The 18,547-nt window shown below is 45.1% G+C and overlaps 1 pseudogene; it reads left to right on the top strand.

Annotated features, from left to right (window-relative positions):
• LOC116660432 overlaps positions 1–18,547 on the top strand; it is a 62,915-nt pseudogene that overhangs the window by 28,071 nt on the left and 16,297 nt on the right.

Here is an 18,547-nt window from a genome sequence, read left to right as displayed (position 1 = left end):
GTCCATCTGTCCCATCAAGGCATAGTTAATATGCAGAGGGTTACTGGCAATTTCCCAGAAAAGGTTACCACTGTCCTTTTAATTCTGAAATCTTTAGCTGAGATGAATAAAAACCTACATTTGTTTATTAGCTCTGATGTGAACATCTGCTCACAACTCTCAGCTCATTAAATAATGGATTCTTTCCCTTCATCATAGTAGGTTAAAAGGATTGTCAAGAAAATAATGTGGCATACATCTAGTTACTTACATATCTCCTGTGGACAGCAGAATTTTAAAAAATTAGTTAATTTAAGGTTTATTTAAATGTATTTATTATTTGATGAACTGAGACATTTGCATCCTGCAAATGACATGGCAAAAAAAAGGTGAGGAGAAACATGAATTATAATGATAAGTTCAAGTTTTTTAGGTATTATTTTGTAAACCTATTGTGATGTGGTTGTTTTTTGAAAAAATAAAAAAAATCCTTGTTGTGTTAATGAAACTATCCCAGAATAGCTTTGATTTGCTTTTTTAAAGGTTGTTGAGCTATTATTTTCTGAATGATTAGTTTATCCCCCAAATTTCCAGATTCTATTTAGGACCATAATGGTCAGTGTCCTTGTTTCTTGATTAGTATAACCAGCTTGGGGCTTGGAAAGCAAAATCTGCTTCACATTTAATGAAAATTAAAAATATTTTTGCCTGAGAATACTTTAAATTATGTATAGGTTTTTCAAGCTCTCAAGTACAGTATCATGTGATATAAGTTAAAGTATAGTGTTCTGGTGTTCTAGTTATGCATTTGTTTAACCTTTGACAAGATACAGGCAGTTAGGTTTTGAGGACTCTTGAATGAATGAATTTGATGCTGAAGTTGCTAACCAGGGTTTCTGCTAACTTTACTGTTTTTACTTGGAAGGGTGGTATGTTTGAAGCTGGATTGTCTTCTTCTTTTTAATTCAGAATATGCTGTATTTTACCATTGGTTTTTGAGTTGAGTTGATCCAGATGTGGGGGTGCTGTTTCTGTGTTCAACTAATGGATTCAGGAAGCAGGAGTTTACTGTCAGATTTATAGAGCACAAAGTAAAGACAACTTCCACGTTTGGCTTAGCATTTCACAATAGAGATGGAAGGATCCCAGGAAATGCATTGAGAAAAGGCTTTCTGACAGTAAAATAGTTTGCCAAAGATTGTCTCTCCTTCACACAAAAAGACGGCCCCATCATGAGAAAGGATAAAGCTAATACCTGGAATGCAAAGCAGCAGAGATGAGATTTGATTCAAGGAGTTAATGTTGGTACTATAGACTTAAAAAAATGACTTTTTTAAAGTTTTTCTGCAAAAAGTGAATTTTTAATAGCCATTAGCACGTTTGGTGCCCTGGCATGTTTGGTCTAATAAATCCAGCTGGTTAATGTTGGAACATGCAGCAGTGGCCATGGTGAATGCAGTTTCAGAACATTTACAACTTTTTGACTAACAGACATAGAAAACAAACTTGTGGTTACCAGAGGGGAAAGGGGGTGGGAAGGGATAAATTGGGAGTTTGGGATTTGCAGATATTAACTACTGTATATAAAACAGATAAACAGCAATATCCTAATGTATAGCACAGGGAACTATATATATTCAATACCTTGTAGTAACCTATAATGAAAAAGAATATGAAAAGAAATATATATATGTGTGTAAGTGAATCATTATGCCGTACACTAGAAATTAGCACAACATTGCAAATCAACTGCACTTCAATTAAAAAAACATTCAAAAGCTTCAAAGTCTCCTGGGCATGCACTTAATGGGCCAATCCAGTTGTCTAGAAAGAAAAGATTTTCATAATCTTTTAAAAATCTTTCAACAAGAAACTGTCACTTCTAGTTATGATCAGATTTTCTCTGGGCTCTCTAGAGGCTGGGTCAAGCGTGGGTTATGAACTGTTTTGAGATATTGCAATTGAGAATCTTCCCATTTTGGAGACTTAATTTCAAGGATTGCCATTTATTAAGGACATTCCTGACCCTGCTTTCAGTTTAAAAAATGTGTAATAAGAGTATGTTTTTAATATAATTTCATGTTAAGCCCCATTTATCATTTTCCAGGTATACATATAGGAAGCCAGTGAAAGGAGATGTCACACTTACATTTTAACCTTTATCCTTTTGGGGTGTGAAAAAAATATTACAAAAACATTTAAGGTAACTCGAGAATGTCTTGCAACTTGTAATCGGGGAAAAACTAGAAGTATACTTTTTCTAGAAAAAAAAGACTTGGTAGTGAATTAAGAAAAGTTGAGTGTAAGAAGCTCAAGATCTTTCTAGCATCAGACAAGTGAGAATGTACGCATTTGTTAAAATAATGAAAATGGAAACAGAGCCATTGTATTGTTGTGACTTAGGTTGAGTTTTATCTCTCAGATCTGAATTGCTAAAGTGAAGAATGCAATTGAAATTTTTTTAACCAAACAGATAAATGGATCTGCAAACTTCTCTTTCAATGAAGAAGAGATGAAAACGGTCATGGATTTTTTGGATGAGCCTCTTGAACACGTGTATCCGTCTTCTCCTGGGCCAGTAGAAATTTTAGCCACGGTGACAGAATCATTCACAGGTCTGCAGACATGGAAAAGTGCAGGTAGAGACAATTGTGTGCTGCTGCTCCATCATCTTCCCCATGGTAGCTGGCACGTTCCTGTGAGGCCGTCGCTGCCTAAGGATGCTGTTTAATGCTGATGTTGCCATGACTATTAGTCTAACTTGCAGAATGTGTTCATAATGAAGGGGAGACTTTACTTTCTTTGGAATTCTGTACTTCAGCCACAGAATCACACTTCAGTGTGATAGGTATTTATAAGTTTTTTTTTTTCCAACCTGAAAACCACATGGAAAGGGTACATTTTCAGCTGACTAACCATCCTCTTTTCCTTTTTTATATAACATCTTCTGAAATCTCACTGGTTCCTAGCCAATTTTCTCTTTTAGTAATAGAATAAAGGCTAATTCCTTGGATCTTTCTGTTGCTATTTTAATAGGTTTCACCAATCCCTGAAAGAGCGAAAGGATGATTGTGTCAGTGGCCTGAATGTGTGGGGCACATGTCATTGATGGGGGTCAGTAGTGGTGCTCAGAAGGGACCCACAGAGGACAGAATAGACCTGATGGTCCTCTTAGTGCCCAAGCCAGAGAGGCTCCTGTGTCTTGATATCCTAACCAGTTTGGGAAGTAGCACAGATGGGGAGATTTGGTGGATAGGAGTTGTTGTTTGTAAAGCATTTTAGTTTCTAAAATATGCAATTTCCCAAACAGGTATCTCAAGAAATGCGAGCTCCAATGTATTTTTCAAGCAACATGATTACATCATTGAATTTTTTGATTATGCTGCGGTCTTGAAGCCATCTCAACTTCACAGCCACTGTGAGTTGGTGTATTTCTTAATGGTCTAAAGCAGTAAGTTTAGTTTGGTGAAACAGAATGGGAAATGGTATTTTCAGTGCTTTTCAAAAAGTTTAAGCACAAAGTAGATAACTTTCCCTCTTTAGATACATGAGGCATGTGGAATTGTTTCCAAATGACCCTTATCTACTTTATCCAAAAAGTAGTTTCCAAAAAAATTTTCCTCAAAATATATTTAATAAGCAGTTAAAGTTAGATTTGGATTACAACTATGAAGTTTTGTAAAGGAATTAGATGCTAGTCAAAAATTTTAAATTTCAATTTGATTTTTATAATGACTAATTTTACTTCTAGCAAAGATGTAGCATTAAAAATGATCAGCACATCTCTCACTTATTGAGAGAATATTGAATTACCATTTATTACCCGAGTGAATTCTGACTGTGAGCAGGGCGTGCTGCTGGGCGGGGCTCTGAGACCTAAGAGGGACCCAGTCCCTCCCCTGGAGTCACAGTGTTTGTGACAGTGATGGGAAAATAGACACACAAGTGTGACTCAGGGCAGGAAAAGATCCGCATCATGAGTACATTCCTATAGGGATTTAAAACAGGTGTTGGCCAACTTTTCCTGCAAAGGGCAAGATGTAAGTATTTTTAGCTCTGTGGGCCATTGGTCTAGGTCACCACTGTGCATCTCTGGCACTGTTGGGTGAAGCAGCCCCTGCAGCTTGGTAGCCAAGTCAGGGTGACTGGTTCTCAACAAACCTTCTTTACAAAGAGACTGGATTCAGCCTCCTTGCCTGGCATAGCTTGCTGACCCCTAGTTTAAAGAAAGGAGGGATCACTGCTTATTGAATCAATGGAGAGAATGTTTACAGTTTCTGTGTTGGTGTGTCTGTGGAGATTTGGGGACAGGGTTGTGCTCAGAGAGGGCGTGTGAGCTGTGTTCCCCTTCCTCATACCTTGTTTGCCCTAAGCATCTCTTCCCTTCAGCTCAATATCCTTTTATAATAAACCAGTGATCTAGTCAGGGGGAAAAAAGTTTTAGAGAGCTCTTGATTTTAATACTCTTATAATTTAGACAGTTGGGAAAGGTAAGTTAAAAAAAAAACAAAAACGAAAACAACACAAGCTTGCAAATGGTAATTTCCAAATGAATAGAGAGGGAAACAATGAGAGTTCAGGGAGGGGGGGCTGGCTTTGGGATGGGTGTGGGGTCATTCAGGGAGGCTTTCTGGAAGGGGAAGTTTTAGGCTATTTGTGAAAAGATCAGTCATGTTTTCAGTGTTGGGTTGTGTGAGTTGGAGGTGGGGAACAAGATGAGCTGAGACAGACGTGAGCACTTTGGTTGGCGAGTTCAGGGTGCATTCAGGTGACACCGACTGGGCCAGGACAGTGGCAGGAGAGAGCTGGTGTTTCCTGTCCAGGAGGGGTCAGAGGGAAGACAGGAGGTGGAGCTCAGGGAATTTGCAGAGGATCCTCAGGGTCTCACCTGTTGTTTAGCTTTATGCTCTAGGCAGTGAAGAGCCTAGAGCCTTAATGAATGTGGGAGGGGTGGGACAGAAGCAGTGTCCTGGAGGGGACTGGGGGATCTGTGTTTGGGAGGCTGTCAGCAGCCTGGGCATGAGGCAGCCTGGAGCCTCCTGGTGGAGGAAGTGGGGGGAGAAGATGTCAGAGACCTACAAGACTTGGTGCTCATTGCATGTGAAAAGTGGGAAGAGGGAGGGGAAATTCAGAGATGTTAAGTCTGGCTGAACTGTGGTGTGAGCGAAGATAGGCAGGGCAAGATGGTTTCAGTTTCAGATGTATTGAATTTGAGATGTCAGAGATATACAAGCAGAAGTTTCCTGCAGCGGATTGGAGGTGTGGAGTGTCAACTCCAGAGCCAGGTCAGGAGTTCTGAGACCTTTGGGAATAACTGATAATGAAGCTTGACAATTTCTCACATTTAGGGAGAGGAAAGGGGAACCAGAAAGCCATTATGAGGATGTAGACAGATGGGTATAAATGAAGGAGGTTATTGTGGAGCCATAGAAGGCAAAAGAAGCCATAATATCAAGAAGGGAGTGGTCAGTGGAGTTGGATGCTACCTTAGAGAGACCACTTAATCTGGAAGTTAGGGTGCAACCAACGATTTTTGAGAGTTCGGTTTCATGAGAACAGCACAGATGGGACTGGGTCCAATGATTTTAAAATGTTTCCTTTTGACCTTAGGTGAAGGTAACCCATTCTGATGGCCATCAACTGACTCCTGAAGAAAGAAGCAATCATGTAGTCATAACAGCAACACAGAGAAACTATACTGAGAAACTATACTGGAGCAGATGGGACAGGACAGATCAGGAAATAGGGACTGTCCAGGTCACAAATCACATTGTCCCACAAAATGGAATCTTCAAGATTGAGTTCCAAATCCTGGACGATTGCAGTGAGCTGCAATTGAAGGTGCCATCCGTTTCCCATCATTATGTTACTGCAACAGTAGCATTAAAATTGTCGTCTTGTGGTAGGCATTCGGTCTGTTGGGAGGTCAAAGTGCACAGGAAGTGGACACATACTCTTATTGAAAAGAACAGGGGAAATGGTGAAAAGTGATTTAATGACAGTGGCTGAGAGTGAGACCAAAGGCTTCCTTGTAAATTCATTTTGAAGAGCCCAGTAAAATAGAGATGTGAAGACAGGGTGGAGAAGCTCTCCAGACTCCCAGTCTAGGTGATTTTTGATCATTTGAAATTGTATTTTGGCAGGAGCTGAAATGAAAAGGGAAAATATTTTTTTGGCGCTTATACTCCTATGCTGGTCTGAGACTCCCCAACCATTTCTGCTACTTTTCTGGTGGTCACTCAGACCTGCCACAGCTGTGGCTTTGAGTTTTACTCTCACCAGTGGAGGACTGAGTGAGCCAGTGTGACTTCTTGCTTGTAGATGAGCTCCGTGTTGTGGGGAGAGGGAAGGATTCCTTTTTCATTTTGTCCTCTCTCCTCAGAGTGTGCTTCCTGGTACTAAGCCTTTGTTTCTGAAATAAGTTAGGACTGTGTTTTTTGCCTTTTAGTTGATGGTGATGAAGACCATCTGTCATGGTTTACATCCCTCACTTTGTTTATAGTATAACCTGTAAAATGATGAAGAGCCAATGTCTGGGGGATGTGTTTTTCTTGCATGAAAGAAGAGTGAAAGTGAATTTGCCTTTCCATGATTGTTTAGCAGGTAACATTTTCTCTAAGGGTTTGTAAAGATGAAAGTTTATGGCTCCCCTGTCTTCTGTTATAGGCCTCTTTCCTGGATAGTGTGGATAGCATCGCAGTTCACGGCATGTTTAAGGCTCCTAGTAAAACATACATCCAGCTAAAAACAAGAGATGAAAATATAAAGGTAATGCTTACAGTCACTTGATAATGACAGTGTAATTGGACTGTCTTGCCATTGACATGTGCGTATTAATTAAGCGCTTTTTTCTTTGTGGGATCACCTTTTGAGTTGGTGGTTAGTGGCAACAAGCAATTGAAGGAGGTAAGCTATATGGTAATCTCTTATAGAATCTAAATTTATGATCCATTACAGAATCATGTTAAATAATGTCTACTTTATATCTAAACTAAACTGACTGCTTTTTAAAATTCTGCCTAACACCTTGTTAACCTCTCTTTTTTATATTGAAATCAAACTATGTTTTTTGCTTTCTTCACCTACATTTGCATTTTCAGTTTAATATGGATAATGAAATCTTGCTTTATGTGTAAAATTTAAATTTCTGTGAGATAAGACACACACAATCATTATGGAAAATTATAAAATAGAAGAAAAACAGAGGGGAGGGTATAGCTCAAGTGGTAGAGTGCATGCTTACCATGCACAGGGTCCTGGGTTCAGTCCCCAGGACCTACACTAAAAGGAAGAAATGAAACTCCAGTGCACAATATCTGAAGGCTGTAGATCCAGATACCGCATCCAGTTCTGTTTGTTTTCCTTTTGCCAACTGTCTTCCTACATGGCCCAACCACGACCAGGTTTTTCTTCAAGAAAATGCTTCAGCCCTGTGAAATTCTTTTATGCCCCGTTATTTGATGGAAAGATTCTTGAATGGAGATAGACTTAGGTGTGTGTGTACAATGGACAGTGGTGGATGTTGCCTCTAATCTATATGTGACTCCATTCTCTAGGTGAAACATCACCCTGCTGCTCGGGAGAAGAGGAAGACACACAGTCTCCCGATGAGGAGGTACCGTCTTCTTTTGTTATTTTTCTTCTTCTTTTAATATCTAACCATCGAGGGTCGTTAAAACATAAGCGGACGGACGTTTGCCTTTGCGTTCTGACGTTTGCATTTTCCCATCTCAGTTCTTGACTTATGTTTTTTAATATACAATTAGTAAAGTCCTTCTGTGCTTTCAGTTATGCGAGTGCATAGTACACTTGTGTTAAATTTTCCATGCTCACCTACTGAAAGCAGTGTCTATATCTAAATTCTTTGCTTGGAATACTTTTCCGTTATAGATTAGTACAAGTGACTGGATATGTATAGATAGTTCCCTGTGCAAGCTTGGTAGGTTTTGAAGATTCTTCTATTTTGTTGTGGCTTTTTTTTTTTTTTTTGCACTCCTCATTTTTTGATCCATCAAATGATGTCTCTTATGGAGTCTTGCAAATGGGGTCTTTCCATTCCGTTCCCATTAAGTGTGTTCTAGTTTTCCATGTGACTTCTTACGCTGTTTCCCACCTCGTCCTTTTGCTCAAGCTGCCCTTCCTCGAATCCTGTTCCCTTCCCCCTCTGCACTGGGCCTGTCTTTGAAGACACAGTCCAGTCTTCCCCACATTCCCTGAGCCAAGACATGCACCAGAATCTTCTCTCCTTTGTGCCCTGACTGTCCGTTGAGTTGAGTTGTCCAGCTGTTGAGTGGTCCTTTTGTGCGCGGATCGGTTTTCACGTGTCCCGGCTTCTGGTACAATAGAGAGCAGAATCTGTCTTTCGTTTGCATTGCCAGCTTTTCCCGGGATAGTGCCTATGATGTGATAGGTGCAGCAAATGTGTTCTGTCTCAGTGACTGATGCAGTGAATAGCCAGGTGAATAAGTATGATGTTTTTCAAGGTGCAGTTTGTTTTTTTGTTTTGTTTTGTTTTGTTTTCACAGGAAGTTGTTTCAACTGAGCCAGAAACTGTAATAGAATATGATACTGAAGCTCTTGATGGTGCTACCGAGGAACCAACTGTTCAGGACAAAATGACTTTTGATGAAGGATTTTTTATGTTTATCTTATTTTTATGTAGCGTGTATTTGATATTTGTAGTGTTTTATAAACCTATCCTTGATGACATGTGGTGGGGTTAAATGTTATATACTGCGTTGTATCCGTTTGTTAGTTCTTTCCCTTCGATTTATTAAACCTGTCTGTATAGCTCAAAAACCTGTGATTTGTATTTTTATGGATTCTGTTTGGGTTCTTAACCTATTTGTTCTCAAATTTCCGATGTATTCTTTGTCATCCTGTTTCCATGGTTGTGTTTTTGGTATAAATGGATATGTTAAGTTTTACAGTGATTTAGAGAAAAACATTTGATCAAAATGAATAGTGCTTTTGTTTTTGTTTTTTTATTTTTATTTTTTTTTGCATTCATCTCTTTAACTTTTAAAACATGTCCCTTCTTCCTTTAAAATGTTATTATATTTTCAAGTAGAGCTGCAGGGACATTTCAGGAGAAAGAATGGTATGGTAAGCAATACGAAATATGTCAGTTTCTTATACCAACAGTTGATCCAGTCGTGGTCTATTCCGGGCCACCCCTAATTATAGGAATGGATTCTCTTCCTTGAACTGCGTGAGCTGTATGCACTGTTTCCTATTTTAAAATGTATTTACCCCCCCATCTCAAGTGTTTTCTCACCCTTTATGCCCTGTTTTTCACTCAGTTGAATTCTCAAGGGGGCCCCACTGCGGATCTCCAGGGGCCTTTCTCTGTTCTGCTCCCTTCTCTCCAGCCCTCTCTCCTCTGATCTCTTATCCACGTTGGTTTCACCCGACTCTCTGCTTTGTCGCCTCGACTGAGGGGGTCTGGTGGACCCTCCTACTTCCGTTCCCTGTCCCTGTGTCACGGCCTGCATATTCTCCCGAGGCCAGTGCACTGGGGCGTCTGTTAGACTCACTTTGTATGTGTTTAAGGATCACTGTCCTTCATTGCCTGAAGTCCTTTGTCTTGAAGATTGTTTTTTCATGTATTTTGTCTGTTTTGGTTTTGCTTGTTTCAGGGAGGCTGGCCCGTCAGTGCCTGTTCCTCCATCTGGGCTGGAAGCCGCCTGTGGGAGGCCTCGGGCACGCGCTCTATGTGGGCTGCTTCCTCCTGGGCTTAGTTGCTCCCTGCTTATCCTTCATTCTCAGTGTGACCATCTCTTCCCTGGGGAATCTTCCCCGGGCCCTATCTAGACCAAGTCCTGTTACATGATCATAGAGCTCTCTTTTCTTACAGTAACCATCTGAATTTATAATTATTTTATTTGTCTTGCTAGTGAGATGGGAAGTGGAGAGCAGGCCCATAATAGGCCCACTACCTGCTGCAAGTGTCAGAGCACAGCTGACACCTGTCCCCTTCAGGGAGGGAGAAATCTCAGGGGATAGTTCCTTTCTCATCACCACAGGACTGTTTCTTTCCTTTTTTGTTGGGGTTGGTGGTGGTAATAAGGTTTATTTATTCATTTTTTTTATTACTTTTTTAAACAGAAGTCCTGGGGATTGAAGGAGGTCCTGGGGATGGAACCCAGTACCCCGTGCATGCTAATCACACACTCCACAACTGAGCTCTACCTGCCCCCCCCCCACATGGCTGTTTCTAATGGGCTCATTGATCTGTTCAATTTTAGTTCATCAGTAATTTAATATTTATAAGTTTCTTCCAAAATGTATAGACGCTTTATTTTGAAATGAGGTCCCTCTCTGTAAACATAGGCATGGTCCATGGGACTCTTCGCAGATGACGTCCCCGTCTGCAAGCAGTGCTGGAATGAGTAGACTTTTTGCCAGAATTCCAAGTGGTCAGGATGGGAATCACATTCGCAGAGAAGTGCGATCCCACAGCATTGAGGGCACGGTGAGAATGTTGTCAGCCTGGGAGGTGGAAGCTGTGTGCTTCAATCCCAAATCTCAGAGCCCCAAGTGTTTCATGGGTTGAATGAGAAGCCTATGGCCCTCCCAGAACTGCTAGGAAGATGAAGTGTGCAAATATCTGAAAAAGCCTTTGGTTCTGATAAGTTGCTCGAGAAAGGTTATATAGTCTCATCTTGGGGAGAAACAAGATAATTCCAAAGGCATCCATTTCCCCTTGCTAGAGTGCCTTTCTTTCCCTCTTCCTCCCACTGGTCTGTCCCAGATAATACGAAGCCAGATAATGCAGACAGGTCAGTGCTACCTCAGCCTTCTTTCACCTGCCTTGGGACTGTTTTGGAAATCATGAATATGCCAGTGTTCCCTAAACTGTGAGCTGATGCCGCATGAAAGAGGTGGTTCTTGGTTGACCTCTCACCGGGACACAGACACACACCTCTCCGTGCCTTATCTGGCATACAAAGAATAAAGGAAAGGGCTAGAGCTAGGACGGGGCCAGGTTTGGGGGATGAGACTGGCTCCCTAGCCCTAAGTAGAGAGGCCTAAGTCTTCTAGGCCATCTCTACAGTGGCAAAAAGAGTTTCCCCTATCTCATATGACCCAGCATAAAGAACAGGGGTCCTTGGGAAAACCATATCAAAGCCTGCACATGGGAGATGCCTGACCCCAGACATGGGTGGGTTCTGCTGTAGGTGAGCTTACAGTTAAGAGTCCACTCCTGACCCCACCTTGGCCTGCAGGATGACAGGCCAGAGCTGGGAGGATAGAGAGTGGGAAATGGAGAGAATCTGGTGTGCAGCTCATGCAATATTGATGCGGTAATGGAATACCGCACTTCACCCCCTGCTGATCCTACTCCTGGTCCCTCCTGGACCAGGGACTGCAAGCTTGGCTACCAGGAGGATGTCACTGAAGGGACAGTGAGGACCCCCTGCCCCCTTACCTCAACCCCCCTGACTGCAAGGCCCTTTCCCTGGGGGCACAAGGACACATCAAACCAGAAGGAGAGGTAGGATCTATGGAACCTGCCATATGTTCCTAGGGGTTGGCATAAAGGGGGGTTCTGCAGAGACAGGCAGAGTGAGCAAGGCCAGGAACAAAGATAGACGGGAAAGGACCCATCTCCTCCTCTTCACTAGGGACCAAGGAGAATCCCAGGGCAAGGAGAGGTTGGGAAAGACGCAAGGAGAGGTTGGGAAAGACAAGGCAGGCTCTGAGCACCAGAGCCATCAGAGAACTAAGCAGCTAGTTTCAAACACACATCCCACCTCCTCACCAGCCTCTGGCCCTGAGTCCTGCTTCTGCCCTTCTGTTCTCAGGCTTGTGTCTGATCGTCTGAGTTTCCTTCCACCCAGCTGAGGTGGGGTGCACGGACAGGGAAGATGAGCTTGGTGGCACTGGCAGAGCTCAGAGCTCCAAGACTGGACTGAGGGGCTGGGATCAGCCCAGTGAAAACGCTTCTGCAGCCCACTTTCTCTGGTTGCCGGCCCGGACCTGTTCCTCACTGGTGAAAGGCATGGGGAAGGAAGAAGTGGTGGGGTTTCCTCTGCCCTAAGTCCCACTCATGGCTCCCAGTGTGGGAAGTTTGGCCCCCAGTATATCTTGGGACCCGTAGGTGAGGGGCTCGAGCTGGGCTCTCCCTCTTTGCGTTTTCTCGGGTTTTGCTCTTCTGTGTTGGTGTGTCTTCCTCCTGTCGTCCATCCTCTGCCTCATTCTGGCGTCCCCTTCACAGAGCCGGGAGGAGCGTGATCTCTGCCATGAAGCTCGGCAAGAACCGACCTCACAAGGAAGAACCCCGAAGACAAGGTATCGAGGTGCGACCCTGACCCCAGCAGAGCCCAGGCCCTCCGGCCCTCTCTCTGCGCTTCACAGGGACTAAAGGCCTCCCCTCCGCGGGCAGCGCCCCAACAGGGTCTTCTGCGATTGCCAGCGGGGCCGCCTGGGCGGGGCCTGGCCTCCCATTGGCTGGCTGAGGAGCCAGGTTGTGACCGCGGTCCTCCGAAAGAGGGAGCTCCGAGGGCTGAAGGTGGGAACCGCATTTCCTCTGGTCTAGAACTGGGCAGAACCTTCTGCCCGGTGGGCTCCTTCTGCCCTCTTTATTCCCACTTTTCTTCTTCACACAGAAAGCTAGAGGTTTTCAATCAGAGGAGGGAAAAACAAAAAACGAAAGTTGTTTGGCCGATTCCTTACTTCTGGGGGAAAACCAGAGTCGGCCTGCTCACTGTCGGGACGCACGGTCCTGCTTCTTCCCCATTGTGCCCTCTCATCGAGCTCCAGGGACTGACTGACGGCCCTGGCAAGAGAGGCAGGGTGGGTCAGTGGCCTGTGGCACTGGTGCCACTGGAACAGGAGGCTCAGGAGGGGGCAAGATAGCAGTTTAAGACAAGCCAAGGAGGACAGATGGAAGATAGGGAAGAAAAGGAGTATAAAGGGGAGCTGTCTGTAGCTTTCTGACCCAAGTCTGTGGCTCACATGCCCATCCTCAGGGCTCCCGGCTTCCCTCCTCAGCATCCCCTGGGTGTCCCACTGGTCCCAGAATCTCTCTCCCTCTCTCTTGACCCCATGCCAATTCCAACTGTGCTGGTCTCCTTCCTCCATTGGAGAAGGTTGAGCTGTTGGCTTAGTCCCAAACCCACCGTCTCAGAATCATCATTTCTTCATCTCACTGGATTAATATACATTAGTCCAGGGTTAGGTTCTGAATCCCATCAGCTATTTCACATGGATGAGTTCCTTCCTCAGCCTCAGTTTCTTCATCTGTGGCATGAGAATAGTGTCTGTTTTGGCAGGATGTGACTGTGAGGACTAGAGATATGTGCAGAAAGTCCCTGGCATTGTGCCTGGCACACAGTAGCCTCTCAGTAAATGATATGAGAGGTATGTAAGTATGAATTCTTTATTCTCTACCTTCTTCCACAAAGGATATTCAGTGCCTACATATGGAATGAGATACATTCAATTAAAATAAAGAAGGAAGACCAGATCAAATATCAATTAAAATCCAAGATCAAGATTAGGTCAGAAACACTGCAGATATAAAGATCATAACATTCTACGCAGATGCTGCCAACTAAACCTGGAATTTGACTCTCAGCTTTCTGGATGCCAAAGCCAATGGGGAGAGACTGTCACTATTGCATCATCCAGCCCACCTAACCCACCTTTCTTCTTCCCTAGATGAACCAGCAGTGCTGGAGAGGGAGGACCTTGACTGCCTGGCCATGCGTCTTGGGGATGGGCCAGATCCTGACTGTGTCTCTAGCTGCCGTCACAGCACTCACCAACAACGTTTCCAACAGCGGCGAGAGGGCAGGAGCCCCCCAGCCGAAGTTGCCTTCATCCAGTCAGGCAGGACCCAGCTTGCCCTTTCTGGAGTTTGGGTGGGGTAGAATCAGACACCGTGGACAGCTCCTGCCTAACTCTGCCCCTTTCTTCTTTTCCTGGAAGTCTTTCTCATCTCTCTTCCTACAAAGGCCGGGGCCTGTTCCCAGATCATTGAACACCTCCAGGCAAAGGGAAATCACAGAGCTGCCCAGCCCCACACTGGAACCTGTTGACCTAATGTCTGTCGCCCTGTCACTTCTGCCATTGGTTGGAACCTCTGAGAGCAACTAATCCCCATTCTGTTTGGCAGTCCTGGAGTATTTGACGACCATGATTCTGTCCTTCTGTCCTTCTCCAGGGTCTAACCACTGCCAGTGCCCTCCTCCTCCCCTGCAAGCAGTCCCCTTACACCCAGCCTGACAGGACATTCTCCTCCATAGATCCAAGCCAGACATTGAGATGGAGCCAAGTGCTGGGCAGCCCAAGGATTACCAGCTAGGTGGGGCAACTGGATGCCTTGTGCCTTTGCAGCTCTGCTCTAGTGGGGGGTAATGGCTAGATGTTGAGGCATGGATCTGGGCATCACAGAGAACCACACGCTGAATACAAGTTCTCACGGTGAGCTTGCTCCTGGGAGGCCCCACGGCAGTGTTGTAAGTAGAGAAGCACAACCCCAGCCAGGAGCCTGAGAACAGGCCCCCTGACGGTGCTGTGTCCAGCAATGGGCGGCATCAGTGAGAGGGACCTGGGGATCTATAAAGAGGCCAATGAACACGCACACAAACGTTCCAGCAGTTAGAATACAAGTACCTCTGAAAAGAAGATTTTTAGTGTGTTTTTCAAATTGTCATTTTGTATTACTTTAATGTTGGAAATAATGTCAGTCCTGGCTAGTTATAGATGATGAGAATGTGGGTGCTTTTTTTTTCCTCTTTTTGTTTCACTATATTTTCTAAAATTAACACTTAATTTTTTAATTTGTATGTTTCTAAAACTGGAGACCAAATGGCTGAGAAAAGGAGAGACTTGTAACTGTCAGATTGTTAGTGGGGCCACTGTGCAGGCAGGACGGGCACCAGCACAGCTGGTTGCTGCTGGGAGAGGGCCACCCAGGGCAACAGGACCCAGTGCAGCCTCCCCAGCTTGGGACCTGATCCTCAGCTTTGCAGGGCCACACCCTCAATTTTATTAAGTGAACTGGAATGGTCTCCCTCCAAAGACTTTGTAAACATTCTGAATTGAACCAAACGGTTGTATTTAACCTGGTAACACAATATTCCCAGACAGGTTGGTAGATATCTCAAGTGCGAGTGTTAACACACTTGGAGAGAGAGTGATGCAGATGCAAATGTGGAATCTTTCTTGCTTTCAATGAGTACAATGCATAAAGCAAGAAGAGCTATCAGATGAAATTCACTGTCTTGGAGAACTTGGCTTTGCTGAGTTAGAAAGACCTCAGCCCATGAAAGGAGGAGAATTTAGCTACACCCAGATCCGGGAAGGATCCTCGGAGCTCAGAACCATCCTACAGGTTGGGTGGCACTGAAAAGAGGTCCTGAAGTGAAGAGACCATGGTGTACCTGTACCCTTTGTTTCATCTGTTTAGGATGCATGTAATATGGAAACGCTTTCCTGATTACTGGCATCTTAAAAAAGAGAAGCCACAGCTTCCTCCTATGAATATGCAGTTTCCAACATCAGATGGGCAAAGCTTGGTGTTTGGCCGAGATGTTCTTGATGGGTCATGGAGTCTTGAATCCAGTCGCTACCCTCTCTTCCTGGCACCAAGACCATATTTGTTTTTTTCCTTCAAAAATCTCTCCAGTTTTCACTTCCATGTCATCTCACCACCACTGACCCTAGACCCCAACTCAACTGCAATATGGCACCCACTTCCTATCTGGTCTCTCTGCCCTCATGCTGCTGCCTCTGTGTCATCCTCTATGCCACCACTAGAGTGGCCTTTTCAAAATGAAAATCTGGTCATGTCTTAACCCTGTCACCTGGAGATGGGGGAAGGTAAAGGATGTTTCAAAAGAGCAGTACTATCTAGTCCACCATCCCTCATCTCCAGCTCCCAGAGATGTCCCTGCAGCATGATCAGCTCCTTCAGAGGCTGGTCACAGAGCACCACGACTTGGGTTCTCCCAGGACAGAGGTATAGATTTATACTCATTGTTCCCTGTGAAGACATTCATGAAGCCACCTGGAGTTATGTCCCTTATGTCTTGGAAGGAGAGGATGGAATAGCCAATTACCAAAAGAGTTTCTTGGGTCAGTGGGTCATTTGGTCCTTTTGTGTCTCTCTTTGCCGCCTCATGTTCCATCCTAGAGAGATCAAATCCTCTGCTGATGACTGAAGAATGGAAGGAAAGGATGGTTAATCCCCTTCCTCAGAATTTTTTAAAAATTTCGAGTCCATGTTATATGTTTCCCCTCCATAGCGCCCCAGGTGGGGGAGGGGCGGCAGGAATGGCATTCCCCTCCTCCACCAATACCATGCAGCAACCTCCAGTGTGCACCCTCAAGAGTCCCCTCAGGGCCACCTCTCTGCCAGCCAAGATCACCCACTGCAGCGTCTTCACCCCACCCCCACCCTTTTCTCCTTTCAACCCTCTGCCATCTCTCCTCTCTACCTCCTACCCTTTGGCTCTCAGGGCTTCCAGCCTGGGTTGTCCACCATTGTTGGCTCTGCTCAGTGGAGAAAGGTGGAAACGCTGGGTCCTGAAAAGGACTGCGGGCAAAAAGGCTATCATTATTGCTGGGCCTTTGGATGAAAAACATAAAAACCAGCCAACCACTCACATTGGGAAGGTCAGTCTCCTGATGGAACATTTTTAGCACCTTATAGTGCCCAACTGTGTCTGTCTGACTCCCAGTCTTAAGTTGCAAATAGTTTTTTGTTTGTTTGGTTTTGATTTTCTTTTAAGGGAGAGGAGTGGATGGGTTCATTGTGGGAAAAATAAGATTTTTAAAAACTTTTGGTATAAGAAGTTTCATAGAGATTAAAACTCTATCACGTACTATGCTAAGCATATTCTGGAAGGACTTCTGGTGTCTGTTTACTTTCTTCACAATAAACTCCTCCGAGCTGGCTCTGTCTCCTCCTAAGCTCCCTGACAGAGCAGTGATGACTGCGCCGGGTCAGCTTCATGCCCTTTGGGATGCCAAGTTCCACACAGAAACGCTTGCTTTCACAGCTCAAGGGTTACTTCAATTAGTACATGGTCAGTTTCCAGTTCTATACACTTGCTTGACAACGTTCTTATAGACGTAGATGTTTCTTTTTCTTTTTTAAGCATCATTAGTTTTGATGTGTGGATTTTCCTTGGCCTTCAGAATATTTATGAGACTTTGATGGACACAGCAGATGATGATTTTCATGGTTATTCTTTTTTATGTAAAAGAGAAAGACATTCTCGGTAGTAAAATCATATTTAGCAGTTTAAACAATAAAATACCAACTCTCCAAAAGAGGGGAAACTAAGAATGTGGAAAGGGGGCCATTTGGATATATATATATATAAATACCAGGAATGAAAAAGAGGCCGGTAGGGTTAAGGTGAGAAATGCTGGAGGGGAGGCTGTAGCTCAAGTGGTTGTGTCACACACACACACACACACACAGATGGGAAATGCTGGAGCAGAAAATGAAATTCATGTTAATGTAGAAAGCTTCATTCCTGAGCGCGTGAAACCTGGGACGTAAGTTTGCAGTTCTCTGTGAGGCCGGGTCGTCAATGCCGGGGGAGAACTCACAGCACTTGGAATCCGCTGGGCGCTTTAAAAATTTTGATGCTGGGCCCCACGCATCCTACCCCATCGGCCAAGATTGGATCGGGTTGGTCTGGAGTGTGGTCGGGGCCTCGGGGTCTTCAATCACCACCACGCCCTCCCCCTTGGTAATTCTAGTGCACCCCGACTGGGAGGTGATCCACCCACACCCCTTCTTTATAAATGAGGACACTGAGCTCAGCGGGAAAAGAGCCCAGGATCACAGCAGGCTCGAGGCAGCGCTCAGACTGGCACCCAAGCCCAGTGCTAGCTTCCTGCCCCCTCTGGCCCTCTGCCCCAGCCCCTGACTCCAATGGGAACAGATCCAAGCCTCACCGGCTTTCCCTCTCACCCCTCACCCTCACCTGCGCAGGTCGGCGTCACCGTGATGGAGGCCCGGCAGCTGGTGAGCTTGAACATGGACCCCGTGGAGTGCGGGGCGGTGGGGACGACGAGAAGTGCACATCCATGAAGGAGTGTGCTAACTGCCCCTCCTACAATGAGGTCAGTGCCCTTGCCCTCAGGGAAGGGGCCTCTAAAGGGTGACCAGGGCTGGGCACCGGCTCATCGTGCCCAACAGGAGAAGCTGGGAGTCATGGGGCACAAAGGGCTACCAGCTGGGGTGACCCCGACCTGCCGTGGTCCAACCCCCAGCACACTGATGCGCAGTGCCCTGTCCTCTGAACCCCTGGTCTGGATCCCAGCCTGACACTGGTCTGACCAGGAGCCACCCTGGGAAAGGAACACTGCCCCAGGCCCTCCTGTGCCGCTCCCAGCAGTGCCTGTGAGGAGCCCTGCTCCCGTGAGCCCTGCTTCCAGCTGCTTCCCAGGCCCGGGCCCCGGCCCGTGGTGGCCCCGGAACCATAGCGAGCACCTGAGATGTGCTGTGCCATCTCCTAAACTCTTCTAAGGGCGTCATGTCTTGTGATTCTCGCAACTGTCAGAAGTTGTCACCATCAAGCCCATTTTACACAAGGGACAT

This window comes from Camelus ferus, chromosome 29 (genome assembly GCF_009834535.1).
Source record: "Camelus ferus isolate YT-003-E chromosome 29, BCGSAC_Cfer_1.0, whole genome shotgun sequence".
Taxonomy (NCBI): Eukaryota; Metazoa; Chordata; class Mammalia; order Artiodactyla; family Camelidae; genus Camelus; species Camelus ferus.
Note: the sequence above shows the minus strand (reverse complement) of the source record. Positions and strands in the feature narration are given on the sequence as shown.